Source organism: Leptosomus discolor, unplaced genomic scaffold, assembly GCF_034619465.1.
Source record: "Leptosomus discolor isolate bLepDis1 unplaced genomic scaffold, bLepDis1.hap2 HAP2_SCAFFOLD_27, whole genome shotgun sequence".
Classification (NCBI taxonomy): Eukaryota; Metazoa; Chordata; class Aves; order Leptosomiformes; family Leptosomidae; genus Leptosomus; species Leptosomus discolor.
Genome location: NW_028237782.1, coordinates 4865040 through 4883974, shown reverse-complemented (window position 1 = coordinate 4883974; position 18935 = coordinate 4865040).

Genomic DNA, 18935 nt, shown 5'->3' with positions numbered 1-18935 from the left:
AATCACTCACCGAGCTCAGCTTTGAATCTCTCTGAAAGGGAAAGATGCTCCAGTTATTAACATTTATTTCGTGAGTGCCTTTTCAACGTCAAGACAACCCCAAACAATAGAAGATCAAGCAGTGCCGTGTGTCAGTATGAGGACTTTTTTGATTTATGTGATTGAGATATTTGAGATTTTGTTGCAAGGCGAGGGACACAAACCGGGCCTCTAGAGAAGGTCTGCGTTTGATTACATTTAGGAAGCATTTTAGAGGACATTAAATCAGCCAGTTGGGCTGCATGAAGGAAATTAATTTCTTGTCTGTCATTGTAATGGTTCAGGTGGATGTGATTTGTCAGGAAAAAAACATATGGCACAACATAGGTAGCTTTGGTGTAGTTTTAAGGTGAGAAAAACTTCTGGTAAGGAGGATTAGTCATATATTCCAGAGAGGTCTTTTAGCAAGTTGTGTGACAAATCTCTCAAAGGAGAAAATGGAACCTCACTCTGAGGAGATCTTTACACTGGTTTCACCCTCATGGATGGCACAGTCAGGCTTATCTGAACACTTGCTTTGTTTTTTATGAGGTTTACAAAAATGCAAGATCTATACAAGATGTTTTCTTACCAAGGTGATGTCTGGTTACAAGCTTTTCTGTAAAAGAATAACTTTAATAAGTGAAATGAAAACTCGAGGAGATAAAGATTAAGAGGTGAGATCTGAAGGAAATACTTCCATTGCTGCACAAGTACTGACATGATTTTTTCCTTTGAGATTTGCCTTGTGAAAACTTGTCAGTTTAAATCCTTAGAAGCATGTGTTGTGGCTAAAAGTCAGGTGTAAATTAACACAGCTATACTGCACTGTTTCTGTGCTCTAGAGTTATGGGACTCTTTTTTTTTTTCCTTTTTCTTACCCTTCTTCCCTTAGTTGTATATGCCGGTGTTGTCTGAACTGGTGTGCCCTTGGCCGGGAACCTCACTGCATCTCAGCAAAATCTAGATATCCTGGTATAAACAGCTGATTTTCAACCCAAACGAATGTAGGCAAAACAGCCTGGTACGCAGGCTTAGGTGACCGAATGCGGGTGTCTATGTCTGAGTTCCTTAGGTACAATTAGCAATATTGCTGATCAATTTTGATGGCACTGATAGTGCCCTCCTTATCGTGGCATAACTGCTCTAATGTTACTTGTGCTTTTTCATGAAGATCTTATTTTCATTCGCTCATATATACCTACTTGGAAGAGTTGATTAACATTGTCTTAATTGTAGAACCATATTTACCTGTTTTGTTGATTTCCTTCTGTGTTTCTGAGTTGACCAACAAACAAACCAAAAAAAGGAAGGAAAAAAACCCACCATTACTGACACTTGTTTTCATTTAGAAGCTAAATTGTATGCGATGAGCCTTGAAATGATTTCATTGTCCTCAATTATTAAAGCTCCAACAAGTTATTGGAAAATGGATAATTTTTGAATTTATCATCAAACTTGAAAACAGGTCATAAAAACATTTGTTAAAGGGAACAGACAGGTCCAGAAGCACTTCATACAAAAATCTACATCCCATTTGCTGTTTTGGGGATGTAAATAGAATGCATCCTAGAAGGGAAATGGGAAAATTGTGTTCGTACCTAGTGTTGTCTTCAAAAGTTCTTTTTCTGAAAGAAATGATACGTGATTATTAATGTATAAGTTTCAGAATCAGATTTAAAAAGTTTAATTACAATGTTTTCTTGAACACTTTTACTTTCTTTTTCTTCAATAATAATGTGGGACCACCCATGATCCACTTAATCTATTTGATGAGGTAAAGAACGTTGAGTTACATGGGGAATTATGAAGTCAATTAAACAAACAGGTAAATTAGCACACAGGTTTGGAGGAGACTCTAACCTGTGAGAGAGATGGGATGACCTTCATTTGATGCCTTTTAGGTATCTGCAAGGTGCACGTCTCTTACCTTGCTTTGCAGGTCACTTATGGTCAATGTAGGAAGTGACCTCCCACCTCCCAAGTCTTCTTCCCAGTAACAGCTTTCTCAAACACTTCGAATCTGATCTCTCTCTGAATATTCCTGTTTCTCATAGCTGACTACAAAGACCTGACTCTCAGGAAGGCCCTGACACTTGTATTATTTTAGAAACTTAAATAAACCGTATCTCACTGGTAAGTTGAAAGGCCAAAATGAGACAACTGAGCTCCTCTAGACTATGTCTATTTTACTGTTAGCATTATTTGACAAGAAATACATGCTGATCATGCACAGAATTGGCAGAAACTGCAGCGGGAATTGTTACTTGTTTCTTCAGGATAGGCTGTCTGGATGAGAGGATCAGAGTGAAAGCCACGGGGTGCAATTTAGCAGTAAACAGTTCAAGGCTTGCTATTTGATTTTCTTTTTCTCTAATAATCTTAGGAATTATTAGCAGGCAAAAACAGGAGGCAAAAGATCAGAATACATTGAGTACCGTGATCCAGCGATGCAAAAAATGGAGCATAAGCCTGGCACATGGCATTTTCAGAGCAATTACAGCATCAATAAAGTTATATCTCAAGATATTAGTGCAGTCTTACTAGATCACGGTGTATCAGTCTATTCACCATCTTGCAAGCATGACAGGATTACCCTGAGGTATTTACTTTATTTCCGGATACCTATGGAGGGGTCAATACTTTTTAATTATGAAGGACAATGTGACCAATGGTCATCAAACCCTTCATGCTGGTAATTGTAGAATCACAGAATGGTTTGGGTTGGAAGGGACCCTCAAGATCATGTATTTCCAGCCCCCCCTGCCATGGGCAGGGGCACCTTCCCCCAGACCAGGTTGCTCCCAGCCCCATCCAACCTGGCCTTGAGCACTGCCAGGGAGGGGGCAGCCACAGCTTCTCTGGGCACCCTGTGCCAAGGTCTCACCACCGCTACTTTTGAGGACTGCTAATTTTGAGTTTCATTGTCCAAGAAATCAAAATGCCCTAGAACAGCGTCTTTGATTTTATGTTTTCAAGAGATATCCTCACAGATTTCAAGGAGCATTTACCTCTTATCATGTCGTTCCTCAATCTCACTGAAAAAAAAAAAAAATTGTAATATTAATTATTCACTGTGTCAAAACAAAAAAAAAATTATACCAGTCAAAGGATCTGGAGTGCTAGTTGAAAGCTGAACGCGTTAGTTCTATAGAAAGCCCAAATAATTATTGGTTCTTACTAATTATTGGTTATTATTAGTTATTCACTATCTCAAAACAGTAAAAAACTATACAAGTCAAAGGATCTGGAGTGCTAGTTGAAAGCTGAACCCATTAGTTCTGCACAAAACCCAAGTAATTTTAACAGAGGGTTATTTCAATACCAGAAGACCTTAAAAACACCTGGAAAAAAAAAGCACTACTGGAACAGCAACCATTTACTGAAGAAGCCCCTCTGTAACCTCACATCTGGAGAAATGCTAGAGGTAAGGAGAACTTCCACATACAAGTAGGTAGGCAGATAAGAAACAAGTTTGTATTGGATTCATCAGCTGATGTTGACATTTGAGTATGTGTATATATATATACATATGTATATATGTTATTCTTGTCTTGAGGAACAGTTGAGTGAGCTCTGGAGCAAAAGAAGCCGTTGACTGTGGTGTTGTATTGAGTCTATACAGCAGGAGAGCACCTCGATTTGTCTGTGCTGACAACCAGCTGTGCCAAACCAGTGAAAGAAGCAAAGCTCCCTGCTTAAGCAGCAGTGGCAGTACTCAGAGGTGAGCGGTGTCCCAATATCCCCACTTTACCTTGGTGCTCTGAAAAACTGAAATAATTAAATATTGATCATGCCCGCATCATTATCACACCTATAAAACTGCTTCTCTGGCTGTTGCTGGATCAGAAGCATAAACTTTTCTCTTAAAATATGTTCATGTCTGATTATATTTAGCTCCATCGCTACTCACCTGCTTTACGAGACTGTTTAAAACTACCTGGAAAAACAAAGAAACTCTTTAAATTTTTTTAAACAAGAGGTCTGTTGAGAATATTGAAGTATAATTTCAAACTTTCTCATTTTAAGATGAGAATTTTTTCCAAAATCCACTATTCTAAATGCTAAAATCATATTCTGTGCCTATAAACATCTGCAATATTTACAAAGAGGCATCTCATAGTAGTGACCTCCCTGTAAAAGACTCTCTGTGCATTCATATGCGTGCAGCCCCCACCCTCACTCTACTTTTAACTATACATCTGTCGATTTTTTCTCTCTCCCTCTCATTCCCGTATATTTCTTTCTGAATCTGATGTTGAAATGTTATTTTTCGTTAACTGTGTTTTGCGTTGTAGATGAAGACTTCCATAACAAGTGTTGTAGGTGGAAATACTTACTGATTAGTTTATAACCCATAGCAGCAACAACAGCGATATCAAGAAAGAAAATGACAAGGAAGGCCATCATCCAAGGTGAAGTGGAAGGAAAGAAGACATCTGTAAAATATAGAAGGTGTTACTTTCACTGCACGTGAAACATCTATGGCAGGCTCCAGTGGCCAAAGCACATGCGTCTAGTCCATTTTATTTGCTGTAATGTGTCCTTTACGGTCTCCTCCTGCCACCCCTAAAGGTTGCAGGTCTCCCCTGAGATCCAAACCACCCACGTTCTGCTCTGCCAGCTATTCCAGGCCATCAGAGATAGTATTGGGTGCCTGCGTGCAGGCAATTAAACTGTGCTCCTACTCTGCGCACACCCACACTCGTTCAGACTGCCATGGGTAGGGGCACGCTTGGAAGAGTCACCTCTTTATGAGGGGGATGTGCTGAGCAGCCTGTCTCTGACGCCGGTATTTGCACTGTTGAACCACAAGATGAAGTTTTCAGCCAAGCAGAACTGTCTTCCGTGGCATTTCAGGTGGAAAAAAAGGATCCCCTCTTCCCCTTTTGACATAAAATTGCCTCCTTTTCAGACTAGGGAACCATCTAGAGGGAGGCACACGTTGAAGCTCAGAGGAATCATCGTGGTGTTAGGGTGAGAAAAGGGGATGGGAGCAGCAGTTCAGCATTTCCTATCAGTGTACTCCAGCTGTCTCGGTCATTGCGCTGGGTATCCATTGTAGGGCCCTTGTTCTCCTCACTGGCACTTCTAAATCCTTCCCTCTCCAAGCTGGCACGGCGCTCTCAGATGTCAGCTAACGAGAGCTCTGCATTAGTATTTACAGCTAAGATGTATCTTGAATCTAACAAGGTATCTAAGGCATAAAGATGGACTTGTTATCATGTTATCCATCTAAACACTACTCATTTGTGCTTGGGCTGTGTGTCCAGGATCGCTCCAGGGTCGCTGGAGAGACAACAGACAGCAGCCTACCAACTGGTCCTGACGGCGATTGATCCATCCTGGAGGTCACTCACCTGAAATCAGGACTCGGGATTCGCAGAACGTGTTGAGTAGGTTGTTGACTACTCTGCAGGAGACTTCCCTGTCGGATCCTGGTTTGAGATTCATGGAACTTACAACATCAAAGACTCCTGAAGAAGTCTTTGTGGTTTGGGTGGTCACTTCTTCCTTCCGTGTCTGTCCTTTGCTGTTCAGCCAAACTACTTTGGGCTCTGGAAACCATCCCTGCGACTTGCAGGTGAGGCAAATGCCCTGACCCACATGGCCATCCAGGGAAACTGAAGACTCATCGCCTTTAGCTATAGAACAGCAAAAAAACGAGCTCCAACAAACAGGAGACAAGATGTTCTCTCACCAAACTGTACAAGGTGGGAAGGTCTTCCCCAGATTTATCTATAAATACAGTGTGCAAATTCATCAGATTTGAAATTTTAGTTCTGATTAAATTGCTGGTAAACACCTTTTCTTTGGTTACGTTAAAGTGGGACATTTGTACATAACTTCCCTTTTACAGTCTGAGAAGAGACAGATCTTTGGGCTGATTTTTGCTATCTCCATGAACAACCGGAATGAAAATAAAGCAACGTTGCACTGACTGGAAATTTGTTGGTAAAACAAAGTTGGACGAAGCCATGAATAGATGAAAATTGGAATACTGGACAGAAAATGAGATGATGCGTAGGGCAAAAGCGTGAGGGTTGCGGCACCAAATGCAGTTTCAGTCAGGCTTTTTGCTTCACCTCTGAGAAAACAGGCTTGTTTTACCGTAGCATCCGTCTCTCTCCTACCTTTAAGTGTTTTAAAGCTAAGGTGTTGCCTACGCTCCCTCTGTAAAACATGGTAAAAAGACTGTTCGGGGTCTGCTGGCAGTGGAGGTAGCCTAACCTATAGCAGAAGCTGGTCTTTCACACGGCTAAGAGCAAGTGAAGTGAACCCAGCCCACTGGTATCCCATAGACCTTTCTGACGTTATACAACTGGACTGAGAATGGAGTACCACACGCCTGCCATTCCACTCACCTGCCACATCCAGGTCAACCACCACTTCATCGTACCAATTCTTAAAAAAGACACTACAGGTGTATTTCCCTTTGTCCGAGGGCATGACGTTTTTCAGGTGAAGAGAAATGTTTCCATTATTAAATTCAGACTGAAAAAATGTTGTCCTGCCCTGGTATGTCTTGTCCTCTTGAACTGGATTATGTGCGTTTTTGCCGTTGTAAGTGGTCACATCGATTTTTTTGGAGTTTCCAGTAAATATCCACTGAACAGAAAGCATCTCAGGGATTATTTTAACTCTCAGCTGACAGGGCAGGATGACTCCTTTTCCAATGATTCCAACGACAGGCTTGTCAGGAGGAATAATTTTATACTGACCTGCAAGAAGATATAGATGTAAATTTTACTTGTCATATAATCGTAGAATGTTTGGGTTGGGAGGGACCTTTAAAACTCATCTAGTCCAACCCCCTGCAGTAGGCAGGGACAACTTCAGCTCCATCAGGTTGCTCAGAGCCCTGTCCAAGCTAACCTTGAGTGTCTCCAGGGATGGGGCATCTGCCATCTCTCTGGGCAACCTGTGCCAGTGTTTCACCACAGAATCACAGAACAGCAGTGGTTGGAAGGGACCTCTGGAGATCATCTAGTCCAACCCCACCTGCTAAAGTAGGTTGACCTAGACCAAGTTGCACAGGACTGCATCCAGGCAGGTTTTGAGTATCTTCAGGAAAGGAGATACTCCACAACCTCCCTGGGCAGCCTGTTCCAGAGCTGTTACCCTTCATGGAAAGAAGTGTTTCCTCACGTTGAGGCAGAACTTCTTGTGCTCCAGTTTGTGTCCATTGCCCCTTGTCCTGTCACTGGGCACCACCACCATCATAAAAAAATTATTCCTTATATCTAGTTTGAATCTGCCCTCTTTTAGTTTAAAACTGTTACCCCTTGTCCTATTGCTACAGGCCCTGTTAAAAAGTCCCTCCCCACCTTTCTTAGAGGCCCCCTTTCAGCACTGGAAGGCCGCTCTAAGGTCTTCCTGGAGCCTTCTCTTCTCCAAGCTGAACAAACCCAACTCTCTCAGCCTGTGCTCACAAGGGAGGTGCTCCAGCCCCCTCATCATCTTTGTGGCCTCCTCTGCACCCGCTCCAACAGATCCGTGTCTTTCCTGAACTGAGGACCCCAGAGCTGGATGCAGTACTGTCACAAATGTTCTCATTATCGCTTCCTATAGGAAGGTGGAGTACGTACAGATGTGTAAGCAAGGAAAAGGAGCTATTCTGCTCTGGTAAAAATCAATAAATCAGAAAATGCTCTGGACCAGCATGTTATCTCAAGACCAAGTTCCTTGATCTCCCACTGTAAAGGCAGAAACTGATGGGACAAGAGGACTGGAGAAGAAGACATCTTGTGACAGTAATCAGGTCACATCTCTGTAGGTCCATATGAGCATATAGAAGCAGTTTTGTAACTTCAGGCTCCTGCCAACCTCTGCCATCCTTCACCCCTACCACTTATCCTAAAAACATAGCGTAACTTCAGGGAGATGCTGCCAAAACCACTGAGCTTAGTCTGTCGCCTGGTTCAGAGGCAGAAACGGCATGTCTGTCAAGCAGAAAGGCTAGCTCATTTCGTAAAGCTGGAACTCACAGGGGCAGGATTTCGCCCACCTAATTTCAGATATCCATAATCTTTTCACTGAGGTGGCTTCATTCAGCGATGAAACACGCCACTGTAGGTACATTTCATTTCAAACACAGGCTGCTTGTTGTAAAATGGTCGTCAGTGAAAAAGGGCAGGCTTAGTGTTGAGGTTTAACAGCGAAAATATCGACAGACCTTTATAGAGCTCATTTCCCCATTCGCTTCACTACTTTAAAGGTACAAAAAGGAACGTAGGCTTTCTCAGTATGACAAAGTGACAGGGTCGGTCCTTGCTGAAAAATGACTTGAAAACTGAGAAAGGAAGCTCCCTGAAAAACAGCTGGGTGGAGGGGGTGTGTGTGTGTGTCTGTGAATCTATTCTACCTGTGAAGGCAGAATCTACTCTAAGTGAGTCTTTAGTTTTGCCTAGACCTTGTGCCATCTGCGTGATTGAAGCATATTAAGATTTCATGTAATGCTACTGTTTGGTTCTGGCTTCAGAAAAACAGTGGAGGGGATGGTGGGTGTCTGCTATAGACACTAAAAAAATCAGGTAATGCCACAAATATATTGGAAATAAAATATATGTTGCCACCACCCCCATCTACTTTCTCTCTCTTTTTTTTTTTTTTTTTTTTTTTATTTAAAACTTCTAGATCTATCCATTAACTCTGGAAATTAGATATCTTTTTAAATCAAATTGTTATTAGAACAAAACCTCGATTTACCTGTGACTGAATGAATTATCTGTAGGAAAATAATCGTGTGCAGAGTTGTCGCCTGCTGAAATCCGGAACCCATTGCCTTGCAGATTTGTAAGACATCAGGAAGCAAAACTTCTGCGGCAAATCTTACCAGACTCCTGTAATCTTCTCAAGCACAGAACAGAAAATGGAAAGAGTGGATCAAACTAGAGCCATACGTTCCTCTATATATTGCTGTATATGGAGTGACACAAGGACAAATCCTCAGAAGTGTTTAGGTACCTTCTAGTGAAATTAGGAAAATGACAGCATAAGCTGTTTTTAATGGAAGTCAGTCAATTCAGTTGCGATTCTAAGGCTTACACTTGGCCACCAGAGAAAAGAGAGGCATTTTTGTGAGACTTAGAAGAACACTATATTGGATCTTAAGGGCACTTCACAGGCCTGGTCCCCAAGTGTCTGTGAGACACTCAGCGTTCAGGAAACCTCTAGCCAGGACGGCGACATTTTTCAAGATGACATGAGGCTAAGTCTAAACCCAATAGGACATGTCTAACTTCAGGAAGGTGAGACCCTGAGGCAAGATAAAGTCTTTTAAAAGCTCATTCATTTCCAAGTCCTGCTAGAAAGCATCTACCGTGCACTGAAACTCCAGATGTTGTTTCTCTTACTCATGCTTGCTTGGTCAAAACTACTGTGGTCGTTGTTAATTGGAGGAAGAAGCCAGGATTTCTAGAAAGGGTCTTAAAAAATGCCAGAAGACAAAGAATAAATTTCTACATCATTCCTGTTTTGAATAAAATGCTTGCACACTTCTAACATCAGCAGACACTGTTTGAAACCATGGATTCAATCCGGGAAATTCCTGACCTAAGTGACACACATCAGCTGTCGAATCATTATTCCAGGCCAGACAGTCAGTAAAAACAGCAATGGGTGAAATTCACTTGCTGTATAAGTGCTAAGTAAGTATGTTTGGCTGATTGGAGAGAAATACGTAGGGTAAGATGAAGCAACCTGTCGATTGCTGTAAAGAAAGTCAGAGAGGACACACTGGCATGCAGATTCTAGGGGCGTAAATTTAGGCACACAGAATCTCACCCGATGTTTCGATAGGGTGGTTTTTTTTTTTTTTTTTATGAAAAGGTAAGCACTTTCCTCCACACAGAGCTTTTCATGTGAAAATTACACCAACCTAGACTACTCGTGTCGCTAAACTCGACACAGGAAGGGACAAGTTTCCTTAGAGCCCAGAATAATTTCTGTTCATATGCCGGGTCCGCGGAACACGCTCGGTGCTCACGTCCTTGTGAGGGCTAACCCATGTGCAGCTTTGCTTTCCTAACAAAGGAGAAGCTTGAAGCAGTAAAGAGCCGAAAAGGAGGCTAGTGTTGGCGGCTGCAGAATGCCAAGCCCGGTGTGGCAATCTGCTCTCATTCATTGCTATTTCTTCTGAACGATTAACTGTTCACCTGAATGCAAAATTAGCTTTTCCAAAATCTAGAGTGAATGAAGGAAGAAATAAAAAATGGATTAAAAACGGAAGCAAAGCTACAGAGGCTTCTGTGTCTTGCTTTTGATTTATTTCTGTTTTATGCTCCTCCAAATAAAGCTAAAAGCTCTCAGGCACGGGCCAAAAATTATTTTTTAAAAAGGAAAGACAAAATAAATGGATTTGCACCATTCACCAGCTGAAGAATTTAGCAAAGATTTATTGCTTGCACATACCTGAATGAAAGAATCTGTATCCTTTATATGGATTATCTGCAGAATAAGTTTATACCTGAGTTATACTTCATGAATTAAGATTATCTGTGTCATAGTATACGTAATAAGTTGTATTGGTATATACCTACCAAGACAAACACATAACAAGTCTATATTTCTGACACAAAAAGAGCAAATACATTTGCTTTCTTAAATGGAAATATACTTCAGGACAACACGTTGCTGTCCTCAAAACAACTACATCCTTCAAAACAGTTTCAGCAAACTATCTTTCGAGCAACCTAGCAAATAACAATTAGCATTTCAGTGGCTGATTTCTTTAGTAAAGGTTGCTAACAGGCAGCATCTGATTCAAAATCAAAATCATAGATCAGATTTAGGCATCATCCACTCTTAAGCAAGCAGATTGTTTTATTCGTTATGTTAAGGCAGTAAACAAAAAGAAACTTAAATGGCCTTTAACAAGTTCATTAAATGGCACCCACAAACGGCGGTAATGTATTCCCCCTGATCCAGGCAAGAAAGAAGCCTTTTTCATTCCAAACGGGAATCATTCCCTGGGGGCTACAAAGAGCAAACCACCAGCTCAATGTTGATGCAAACCCCTCCAAAAACCTCATCACGTGCAATTCTCTTTGAGCCAGACTTTAATTCCTTACCTGAATAGCAAGATCCAAAGTATCCATTTTAAGTTCAGCATGGATTGTTGAAGTGAGGAACCTATGGCTCATACGACCTGAACCTACGTACTTTCCTTTTCCATATCTATCGAGGGAATAGATTTCATTAATTTCCTCACTAAAGCTTACAAGCACTGAAAACTGAACTTTCACCACAAGCCAGTTTTTGCCCTTGGGTGCAATATTGCAGCCAACACCTGCAGATGCCAACAACCTATACTGGGAGATATCCAAAGGCTTGATTGGCCTACACACCTAGATCCAAAGTACAGCAGGAGGATTATGTTTCAAACCCTTTCGTGCCTGTGCAGTGCAACTCCTTTTCTAGTATGGCTTTCCAACGATTAAATAAAGCTGAGAGAAGAGCATGAATGAGAGGCAGAGAAAGCAAAACGGGGTGTTGCATGAGCCCATTACCCACTAGGATGATTTGAATTTAGAAGTGTGAATATACAAGACAGGGACCAGGTGGGAAACCATAGGAATTTAGAAACTACGCCTTTTAGAAATTTAAAAGGCAAGACCTTATGATTCACTTACACCAGGCACGGAGCCACACCTAGGTTTAAAACTCTGGGGCGCGTGGTGGCCCTCAGGCAGGACCAATCATGTTGTAGAGCTGCCTGTCCCTCCTTCGACTGTAGGAGGAGAGCAAACATCCAGCTGAGACCCAAAACCTCATCTTCAAACAGCCAAGGTCACAGCAGCTTAAATTGTACCTGGGGAATCCAGGACTGTGATTCCTTTAATCAAATATGGTGGTTTACCATATCGTGAGACAAATCATAACTCAAACTCCACCGTCTCTCACAATCTGAGGAAAATGTTTGTTTCACATGAAGATTAGCTCTGAAAACGCAGGCACCTCTCTCCTCAGACATGGCACTGGGGACCATCCTGGTAAATTAATTAATGGAAAGCTAAGTCTTGACGCAAGGGGGTGGGCTCCCATTATCAAACTTTTGACCCAAGCCTGCAGTCTTTTGATTATTTGCATTTGTGTCTGCACACGGTATATCCTCAAAAATATGCCAAAAAGTTACATGTACACCACCTCCGTGCAATAGAGAGAGAGGGGAACTTAGAAAGAGGTATTGCTTTCACTGCATGTACTGTAAAAAAAGCTGTAAACGGTAACTTTTTTTTCCTAAAGAGTAACTCCTCTGCTGTGGAAAAGAAAATACGGTCTTACTGCCTCGTTAACTGCAGGGATTGACTATTTGCTAGTCATGCCTCCTGTGTGCAGTTGCAGTTCTCTTAAAAAACCAGCCAGCTTGTATTTTCAGCAGCTCTGCTATCCTAGGCTCATGTTAGATGACACCGAAAGCGAGCTTTGTGTCAGCTTCTGATGAGAGACAACTAAATCTTCTCAGGAACCTACATGCTAGTCACGCAGAAAAGACCCGCTGTCAATATTTCTCCCTGCTAAGTCTGAAAGCGAGTTCGCTTTGGTGATGTCTCCTTTTGTCTGCAAATTTTTAGACTTATTTTCTGATCATTTGTAACGACAGCAGGCAGTGCAGTAGAAGTATGAGAGTCGTACTGCCCAATTCTCTCTAGCCCTATTGGATGTGGAAAATGCAATCACAAGCTTCAGTGGTCATAAAGATATGAGGACAAAGGTCCACCACAACCATATCCCATAGAGAAGTCTTAAGGTTCTTACTATTCAGGTAAGAAATTACACTTTTGCTAAATCCAGGAAGAAAATTGCATTTGCTGGAATAGCTGGTATGGATTTACTTGGTTGCACTGACAGGAATGAACCTGCCTGCTGTAGGTGCATCATTGCCATCTTCAGATGGGAGTACCTCTCTCTGGCAGAAATTGATTTTATGAGTGGTTGGAGATGTGAGAAAAACCACAGAAAATCAGAGGAAATCGGGAGCTGTTATATCTATGCTTAAGTTGTGTTGTGCCCTTTCAGCTCACGAGTCAGTTTGAGTTACGTGTCTTTGCTGTGAGTATGGGTTAGTTCAGTGGTGAGTTGAAAGCACAGATCTTGTGAGGAAGGTGGAGAGAGTCATATTTGTTGAACTGCAAGTTTCTCTTTAAAATGCTGGTGTAAGTCAACAGAGAGATCCGTATAGTAGCATTGCTCCTGGGAATTTATCCATGAGGTTGTTTGTCGGTCTTTTACTATACAAAAGGAGAAAAAAAAAAGAGTTGTCTGCTAATATCAAAAGACCAGATGAAATTGAAATGCTTTAAACTCCTCACTAAAAGGAAAAAAATGCCGGTGGATGTAATAAAGAGTTTCTGTAAGACAAAGGTAAATATAGAGGAGGTGAAGAGTGTAAAGAGTTTCTGTAAGGTAAAGGTAAATATAGAGGAGAAGAGTGTATTTCTTTTGCACCATTTGTGTAGTTAAATTTGACAGGGAGATGAGGAAAGAAAAGAAGCCCTGCAACCCTCTTTGCCTTCGACAACATCAAACCCATTATCTGTAAGTTCGTTCATACTTTTCCCTGTTATTTGATCTCTGCAATTTTCCGTGTTATTTTGCGTTGAACATGTGAAGAGACTGAAGGACTCCCACAGGAATTTCATCTCGAAGCTTTGGGTCTGGTCCTGCGGATGGTTAGGAAGCCTGGATATTGATGGCTTCCCCCTTTTGGTGGCTGACAGCTCTTCACATACTGACTTTTCAATGCAGATCATGCCTGATTACAGGTAAAGAGCATTCCATTTTGAATATATTTTAATAAAAGCGCTTGTTTCTGCCTAGATTCATAGAAATGTAAAAGTCAAAAATAATGAGTACAGATCTTTCTTCTTTTTAACTTAGATGACATAAACCATCAAATTAGAACACCAAATAAGACCCTGGTGCAGTCTGATATGTGTTAAGGTACCTGAGACATCAGTGTAGGCTGGAAGATATGATGGGGCTGCAGGAGACTTATAACCCTCTAGACTGGTGACTGGAGGCCAGCTGGGAAGCTGCAGGGTAACTCAGCACTATACACCTCAGGGTAGCCAGCTGAATTGTGCCCAAGGTTTTGGATTTGGCTCGCAGCTTTAGCTTCCAAGAAGCCCGTGTCTGCGTGCAAGCTCAGCATCTCGGGTAAGATTCAGTTGCTCATGCATTGGTATCTACGGGTATTTCAGACGCTGTAGGGTCTTGTTGCTTCTTCATGTTTCAAAAGAGAACAGACCTTCCATGTAGCCTGTGCCACATTCGCTAATCCTGTGCCTAGAGTACCTCAGGGCATCAAAGATGGATGTTCAAGGAACTCTATCCTACCCAATGAACAGACTCACTGCCTACTCTAGAATGAACAGAACAGGCTATTGGGGTAGATTTAGACTAGGTATAAGGAAGATTTTTTTACGATTAGGATGGTGAAACATTGGAACAGGTTGCCCAGAGAGGTGGTTAAAGCTCTGTCCTTGGAAACAGTCAAGGGCAGGTTGGATGGGGCTCTGAGCAACCTGATGCAGCTAAAGATGTCCCTGCTCACTGCAGGGGGGCTGGACTACACGACCCCTAGAGGTCCCTTCCAACCCAAACTATTCTATGATTCTGTGATTGGCTAGATCTCCATTGACTACAGCAGGAATGTAGTCGAGTCAATGATTGAACTGGAAGTGGCAGGTCAGTGGCAAGTCTCCCAGTTTATTCAAAGATGGAAATTTTGCTTTTAGTTCTCTTGATGGTTAGGAAGCTTGGACATCTATTTTTAGGATCTCAGTTCTGGACCTGAATGCTGCTTCCTGTGAGTTACTCAGGTGCCTAATCCCAGATGCCTAGCACCATTGTAAATGCTTTAGTGTACCTGAGATTCTCTCTTAAATCTGGTAGATGTGACAGAAGATCAGCACAGATCAGAGCCCTTGAGGCTGTCCCGTACAGCATATGAAGTGACATTATATTGAATATTAAATATTTCCTCAGTGTTTCATTGTAGATTTTTAACTTACTGTAGAATACAGACAAGTTGCTGTGATAACAACTTCTTTGCAAATCCCTGTAGGTTGCCATTTATTTTGTTATTTCCAAGAGCCTTTTTTCCATTCTGGTAATCTCCTTGGAACTGAGATGAGAATGACTGCTATAAAATGGTTTTCCCTTTTACTCCCTTTCAAAGATACGCACTGTAGGTGGGATTAATCTTATGTATCTTTAGAAACTCGAAAACTGCACATCTGACTTCAGTATAGTAACCCCATATTTCACCTTTCAAAGAAAAGATCTGGAAGGGAGAATCATTGGCCCTTTAAAATGCTGATCTCCGAAGTTGCCTGTTTCACACAGAATCATAGAACGTTAGGGGTTGGAAGGGACCTGGAAAGATCATCTAGTCCAACCTCCCTGCCAGAGCAGGACCACCCAGAGTAGGTCACACAGACGGGTTTTGAATGTCTCCAGAGAAGGAGACTCCACAACCTCTCTGGGCAGCCTGTCCCACTGCTCTATCACCCTCACGGGGAAGAAGTTTTTCCTTATGTTAATGTGAAGCCTCCTGTGCTCCAGCTTGCACCCGGTGCCCCTTGTCCTGTCATTGCCATCACCGAGAAGAGCCCGGCTCCATCCTCCTGACACTCGCCCTTTACGGATTTATAAACATCGATGAGGTCACCCCTCAGTCTCCTCTTCTCCAAGCTCAAGAGACCCAGCTCCCTCAGCCTTTCATCCTGAGGGAGATGTTCCACCCCCTTCATCACCTTTGTGGCTCTGCGCTGGACTCTTTCCAGCAGCTCCCTGTCCTTCTTGAACTGAGGGGCCCAGAACTGGACACACTATTCCAGATGGGGTCTCACCAGGGCAGAGTAGGGGGGAGGAGAACCTCTCTCGCCCTACTGACCACACCCCTTCTAATCCACCCCAGGATGCCGTTGGCCTTCTTGGCCACGAGGGCACGTTGCTGGCTCATGGCCATCCTGCTGCCCACCAGGACCCCCAGGTCCCTTTCCCCTACGCTGCTCTCCAACAGCTCAGCCCCCAACCTGTACTGGTAGATGGGGTTGTTCTTTCCCAGTTTTTCCCCATTCATTGCAAAGGGAACCTAGGATGTCTAGCTCAGATGTAGATGGCCAAATCATCGTAAATGTGATTCAGGTGCCAATGTGTAAGTGTCTAGCATCCTCCTAGGCACTGCTGTATTCTGTTCTGTTCTCTGGTTGCTCCCTCACATGAGTGCAGATCTGCTGCAGGTCATATGCCACATCCACCAGCACCATGGGGATGTCTTGCATATCCTATGACACTTCAGATGATGCTAGGTGCCCATGTTTGGGCAATTGAAGCCCACCTTTACTTTGTTAGATAGATCCTGCATCCTGTATTACTCCTTTTACAGGCTCCTCAGGATTCACTCATTTTCCATGATTTCTCAACAGCCATCACTTAATGGTCATGAAATTGCTTAAGTTAGTGGTCAAAGTACTAAAGGATAAACTCCATGAGATTCACATAATGTGAACATTACTCACCTAAGTAATCTGCCATGTTATTTTTTTTTAGTTTTCTTCTGGATTCCTCTCCTATTGACAATGATACTCTATTGGTTGCCTGATCTAATGCCACGAAAAATGTGATATGGACAAACAGAAACAACTGTTGGTTTATCTTTACACAGGTCAACTTACTAACTCTCCTCCTAATACTCCCATCATTGGAGTCATTGGAGAAAGGGTCGTTCTGCCCTGCCACGTGGTAGCAGATAACATTCCTGAGGTGTTCTCTGTCCAGTGGATATTTCACGAAGCGTCTCGAAAAATAACTGCGAGCAGATATGATGGAAAGAATAAAAAGGAGAAACAAGATGAGAGATATCAAGGCAGAACAGAATTCTTCCACAGTAAATTTAAAGCTGGCAACATGTCTCTGCACTTGAAGAATGTCAGGAGCTCTGACAGAGGGTTATACACTTGTGTGGTCTCTTTCAATGACACGTACCATGATGTGTTGGTTGAAGTTGAACTGCAAGTGGCAGGTCAGTGGCATTCCTCTTTCCTTTTATTCAAAGATGGATCTGAACAGAAACATGTCTATACATCACTGACTGAGGGAATTACAATACAATTTTAATATAATTTGACATGTAAACCGTCTTCATGGAGGGACATGTTTGATTTGAGTCAGTTTTCTCTAAATTAATGGCTATATCTGATATTTGAGGTAAGTTTTAGCTCTAGTTTGAGATACCTGTATTTAAGTCACTGAACACACGCAGCTGTATGTGACCTGAGAGCACAATCTCCCTTCATACTCAGTGAAAGCCCAGTCAGAAAGTTCAGGGAACCCTGCAGTTATTCAGCTGATCAATGTAAAGTTAAATTTAGATTTCTACTTGCAATCAACCATTACTGAGCTGCTTATCCAGAGTTTCTCTATGGTCAGCACAATCAGTTGGTCCCATCCCAATACCTCACCGCTTATCTTGCTGCTTGCCCGCAGCAGGAGAACAAAGCAGTGGGTAGGGCTTCATTGCTCCTGTTCCTGTTTCGGTACGTTAATAGAAACCCTCTTCATGGGTAGCTTCACTTAATGTGGTTGGCCTGGAAGTGGACATGTGCTCCTCCGTGCTCTCCTTGCTACACAGGAACCAATTTCCACTAGTTGCATCTCATATTGCAGCCAGATTCTTCTGAAGACGTCTTAGCTTTAAAACTCCAGGTGAGGTTTAACATCTAAGGGACACTGTATTTAGTCTTCTGAGATCCTGGGTATAAACAATACAGGGTTTTTTTTTAACTGTAGAGCAGATCTGTACAATGTCAATAACAGTTTTCCTTGAAATGATGAGCCTGAGACACTAAGACATTCTGTTTTCATGGACAAATTGCACTAGTTTTTCATAGGCTTCCTGTAATCCATTAATTGTCATAAGTATACAGATTTTTCTTTCTTTTTTTACAAGATTTTGGGAAATTCCACTGGCAGCTTCATTCCAGAACAGTCATCCTCAACTAGCTCTGTTTGCTGTAATCTCCATTACACCGGTTCTTACTCTCAATCTGATAAGACTCTGAATTACTGACCATTAAGAAACTCCAGGGCCCCAGTTGCTGTCACAGTTTAAATTCAGAAAAGTCTTTCTATGTATTTCCACATAAATATATAAAAGAAAGAAATGTCGAATTCAAGATAAACCGGGCAATTTCCCATTCTCAGCACTGGTTGAAATGGAGAATACCTCTGCTTCCTTTTAGCTAAAGGTGGCGTGCCTTCCATTTTTCTGAGGAGTCACATGAAGCAGGGCATCGGCCTCACCTGCCACACAGCAGGATGGTTTCCTAAGCCTGAGGTGATTTGGCTGGACGGCCAAGGACAGGTCCGGAAAGAACTATCGACCACAAAGATGACAATGACGCCCGCAGGCCTATACAGTGTTGTAACTTCCATGAGCCTACAACCGGGCTCGGACATGGAAGTCTCCTGCAGGATAGTCAACAGTCTGCTAAATACGAGGAGTGAGTCCCGAGTTCTGATCTCAGGTGGGTGAGCTCTATAGTCACCAGCTCGTAAGATTAAAAAGACAGACTGTCTAAACGGCATGGGTCCAGTTTTTGTGTTGTGAGCTGGCCTGGAGATGTATTCCCAGGATCAGCGTTTGGAAAAAGTTGATGAGAGCTGCAGTCTTCTTCCACCTTTATTTCTAGTTGGCCGCACAGCCTTGGACAGTACCCAGTAAATCACTTTTTCCTACGAAAAAAGGGTCAGGTGGTTCTCCAAATTCTCCAAATTTAAGGCAGTCAACTTGGTGGAGCTGAGTTAAAATGGTTTAAGAATATGACTGTATGCACACACAAAAATGACATATTTCCTTAGTGATGGTCTAGCACTCCGAAAGCTTTCATTATTCCCAAAATGTGTAC